The 5,000-nt window shown below is 40.0% G+C and overlaps 1 protein-coding gene across 1 annotated transcript in view; it reads right to left on the reverse strand.

Annotated features, from left to right (window-relative positions):
* Positions 1-5,000, reverse strand: part of cacna1c (calcium channel, voltage-dependent, L type, alpha 1C subunit) — a 244,367-nt gene that overhangs the window by 150,940 nt on the left and 88,427 nt on the right. The gene's annotated exons all lie outside the window — the stretch shown is intronic.

Here is a 5,000-nt window from a genome sequence, read left to right on the forward strand (position 1 = left end):
CACCTGGCATAGCCAAAAAATCCCAGGGCACACCTAGATATACGGTATATATATATATAGAAAAAAAGCAAATGCAAACAAATATTTCTGTTTTTGCATTATTCAGACATGCAAACTTTCAGCTTCCACTAGCCGTTTTTAATCCAAATAGGGCAATAGTGTGACACCTGACGCGAAAAAAACAGCATGTTGTCACCCTTTTCACCTCGGGGCTGTTTGCATGCCTGATTATTATTATTGTTTAAAAAGAAAAGTTTTTTTTTTTTTTTTTTTTTTAATTATATTTTTTCAAACCTTCTTCAAACGGCGCGGCACACCTCAGCAGTAGCCCCGGCCCAAAATTGGGACGTTTGCCAGGGTTGATATACACTGCCGTAGATAGATAGATATCGATTTTGTGTCATTGTTTACAAACAAGACAGTCAAAATGCTTAGCCATGTTGTCATTATACTGTAATAGCGTACTAGGTGTTTTCTGGTGTAAACTATGCCTAGGGTTTGATGAAGGCTACACTTTTATGGCGTAGATCAATTTCCACAGTACAAAGCTATACACATTACTGTCCGTGGGTGACTGACAGCAACAGATTGGACATGATTCACATTTTCATTTTACTGTTTGTACTGTAATTTGTTGACAGACCATGTCATTGCGGAGAAAAAGAGGGGGTTACAGCCATAGATATAGAAACCTAGATACCTCATTGGCCTCTGCAGTTCGTTGGAGCGATCTGTTTGGTATGGTGGCCGCCATATTTCCGGGGGGAACGGGCACTGGCCAATCACAGCGTGTTGACTACTGGCCAACCACAGCGCGTCTTTTCCAGGACTTGTCAGAATCTAGTTGTCCCGCCCCCACCTGCCTCTGATTGGCCTACTGAACGCCCCCTTCTGTGACACACGCGGACATTTCCAGCTGCCCCCCCCCCGGAAGCGGAAGCGCGTCCGCCATACAGACGCTTCAGAGCCAGAGGAGGCGTCTACCTTTATATGACTATGTTTACAGCACTGCATAGCACACATAAAAAAACACTTCCTATGTTCACCACTTGTGAACAAAGGAAACTTCGTCTCCGGCAGAACTGTGCATATGGTATGGCAACTTCGTATCTGCTATGTTCGACGAGAGTCACTCACCGAACATCAATCTACAAGCTCACGCTACACGGCACACAAGTACATCAGGAATTATAGTGTGGTCTGACGTTCCACAGATTCTCATCCACAATGGATATCCTCTATGCAATGCAGGCTATGCAGCGCTTCACACATCCCTCTTCATTAGTGAGAGCTATGATTCAACTGAGAGCAATTCATTAATTCAGGACACATTTACAAAAAGAAAAAAAAAGACTAAGAGAAATGTATGGAAAATGTCCTTGACAGATTATGACAGCCAAATGAATTATGCAATGCCTAGATGTTTCTTTTGGGTGATGTTAAGACTATATTCAACAGAGAATTAATATAATATATTTTGATCGACATGACGTAAGCAATTTTTACTGTAGAAAACAGCACGGTAATTTGCATGAATGTGTCCAAAAGCATTCGCAGTTGCTGTATGAAAATATGATGACGTGCACAAATGACTAGATGAGGCAGATTTTTCAGATTTTTTTTTTTTTGTCGCATTCCTATGCCAATAATTTGATGACCGGCAGCGTTTCCGGTAGGAGACAAAGAGTCTCCTTTGTGTCACCTACCGGAACCACTGCGTCCCGGTACGCTGGTCATCAAATTATTGGCTTAGGAAAGCGACAAAAACTAAAAAACTAAAAAATATCCATGAATTCAAGTCTCCATGGGGTGACTAATCGATAGAAAAAAAACAACATTTGGGGGGTGAACTATCCCTTAAAAGGTAGGTAGGGAGGTAGGGAGTGATATTTTTTGGTTAAAACAAAAGGTTTTTTTGATGAAAGGTTAAAGCACTATATTCTCGTAGTAATCATTGCTATATAGTGTTTGTTCAGCAACAGGAGTCTCCCTGTCTCTCCAGCTCTTTAATGAACAGAAAATACATTTTTAGGTGGGTTGCAAAATTAAAGCCAATCAGGAGAGAGTACCCATTTATCAGCTTACCGGTAAATTTAATAGGGATCCCGTTCCAATTTTGTCTGTTCATTCCTTTGTGTCATCACTTCCAATTTAACTTGTTTATCCTGTATCCTGTGTGAGTTCTCTCTCCTGATTGGTTACAATTGGTATCATGTGCTGAAAATGCATTTTTCAGTTTATTGAAGAGCTGGAGAGACATGGAGACTCCTGGCTGTTACTGAACAAACACTCTATAGCAATGAGTATCAATCAGAATAAAGAGCTTACTTAACACTTACCCTACCTTTAATTGTTGTATATGCTTTTCATTTTGTTCTGTTTGTTCTTAGACATGAATTTTAAAGCACGTCTTGATTGGTCAGTGCAGCTGTTGTAAGCAAAGCTGGCCGGTGTCAAAACAGAGAGCAGACAAACTGCTCCCAGCGTGTATGTTTCTATAAGAGCCAATTCTCTCTGTATGTAGCCATCTGGTTCTCCCATATGCTTGTACAGTACAGTCCCCCCTGAGCGAACTAACTCAAAACATAACTCATTTAGCCAGCAAAATGCAAAGGCAGTGGGGGAAGAAGTACTCAAATTTCTATACTTAAGTAAAAGTATCAATACTGCAATGTAGAAACACTCTGTTACAAGTCCAGTATTAAAAATGAACAAAGGTATTGGCATCAAAATGTACTTAAAGTAACAAAAGTAAAAGTACTACTTATAGATAATGTAGTACTTGTTTATTTGAAGTTTTCAAAATAAAAGTATAAATGTGCGTCGCGATGCAACGCGTTATGAGCTTGTAGATCGGCTATTCTCAAATAACCAAAGTTTAAATAGGGCTGAAGTGGTTAATGTATGCTTTGTAAAAATAGTTCAAATCTACAAAGTAACTAGTAACTAAAGTTTGCAAATAATTGTAGTGGAGTAAAAGTACAATATTTGCCTCTGAGATCTAGTGGAGTAGAAGTGCAAGTATTGAAAATTGGATATACAATTAAATGTTTTACTTAAGTAGAGTACTTGAGTAAATGTACTTACATACTGTACACCACTGGTATTCCTCCACCCCCAGCTTATCCCATCATCTAATCCCTGACCCCACAAAGCACTCACATCAGGGTTCAATTTGCTGGCCGGGGGTGGAAGATAACCGGTTCTCAGATTTGTTTTACTTAAGTAAAAGTAGCAATAGCACACTATAAAAATACTCTTTTACAACTGAAAGTCCTGTATTCAAATTTGACTTGAGTAAAAGCACAAAAGTATTGGCATCCAAATATACTTACAGTACTGAAGTAAAACTACTCAAACGTTTCAAAGTCTTTCGAAAATAGTAGATCTATAAGCTCACAATGCGTCGCAATGCAACGCGTTGTGAGCTTGTAGATCAGCGTTTTAACAGCCTATACGTATAACATATCTAGGGCTTGTGTGGTTAATGTACGTTTTGTAATATAATCATTTTAATCTGTTTTCAAATAATTGTAGTGAGTGAGTCAGAGATGTAATGAAATAGAAGTATAAAAAATTGCACTTAAGTACATTACTTGAGTATACTGTATATACTTAATTACTTTCCACCACTGTTGATATCCCCCTCTTGTCAATCATTTTTATGGCCGGTGGGGATATGTCTTATCCCTGCTTGTATGTATGAATGACTGATATATTCATGTTTGATGATAATATCACAATTTAACAATTTAATTAAAAAAGTATGTTCACCACATTTACCCTGGTGTCCCCAAAATGTTCAACACTTTTGTCAAACATACCCAATCCCACAGCCATACGGGTTTTAAACAAGTAACCTCCTCTTACAATTAGAATAATTGCAGTCTGTAGTGTGTGTAAAGGGTCAATGTCTTGTTTTAAATGTTTCTAACAGAAACATTGCCTTGTAGAACGCATGGCCATACGAAACGGCCGGTACTGGAGAACCGCTCATCCAATCGACTTAGCACTTGACACTGCACTCCCTTGGGTCCTCACAGATACACCCACCAAGTGGGAAATATAGTAAGTAATACTAAGTAATAAGTGGTAGAATGTCATCTTCACATTGAAGAAGCCCCTCTGTCTGTCTGTCTGTCTGTCTGTCTGTCTGTCTGTCTGTCTGTCTGTCTCTCTCTTTCTTGTCTTTCCCTATCTATAACTGCATCTCTTCCTCCCATGTCTCTCTCTCATTCCCTCTTCCCGCTCACTCTCTCTCTCAGTATCCAAACATGGTCAAGAGAACAGCCTGTGTATGTGTGTGTGTGTGTGTGTGTGTGTGTGTGTGTGTGTGTGTGTGTGTGTGTGTGTGTGTGTGTGTGTGTGTGTGTGTGTGTGTGTGTGTGTGTGTGTGTGTGTGTGTGTGTGTGTGTGTCAGTGATGCTGCTGAGTGGTTGATAAACATCTCTCTCTCTCTCTCTCTCTCTCTCTCTCTCTCTCTCTCTCTCTCTCTCACACACACACACACACACACACATTCTCTCTCTCTCTCTCTCTCTCTCTCTCTCTCTCTCTCTCTCTCTCTCTCTCTCTCTCTCTCTCTCTCTCTCTCTCTCTCTCTCTCTCTCTCTCTCTCTCTCTCTCTCTCTCTCTCTCTCTCGCTCTCTCTCTCTCTCGCCCAAGCATGTCCTCGGAGTCCATCCATCTCCCCAGTGACACCGACTACAAGAAAGACTGAAAGAAATTATCTCATCTAAACACACCTTTTACAACTGTTCCATTTGCTACCTCTGATCTGATGGCATTTGATGGTTTTATTCGTTTAACCTTTATTTAAGCACTAAGCCGAAAGCATTGAGATTAAGAATCATTTTCAAGGGCGACCTGGCAAAGACAGTCAGTAGTACAATTACTTGATTGATTTATTAAGTTTGAAGTCATTCTGCAACCTATTCCAGGCCGAAGGTGAGGAATACATCAAATACTTTGTACGGGCATATGTCCTGTTAGCACAAAGG

Source organism: Gymnoscopelus braueri (genome assembly GCF_963280865.1).
Source record: "Gymnoscopelus braueri genome assembly, chromosome: 23".
In the NCBI taxonomy this organism is placed as follows: domain Eukaryota; kingdom Metazoa; phylum Chordata; class Actinopteri; order Myctophiformes; family Myctophidae; genus Gymnoscopelus; species Gymnoscopelus braueri.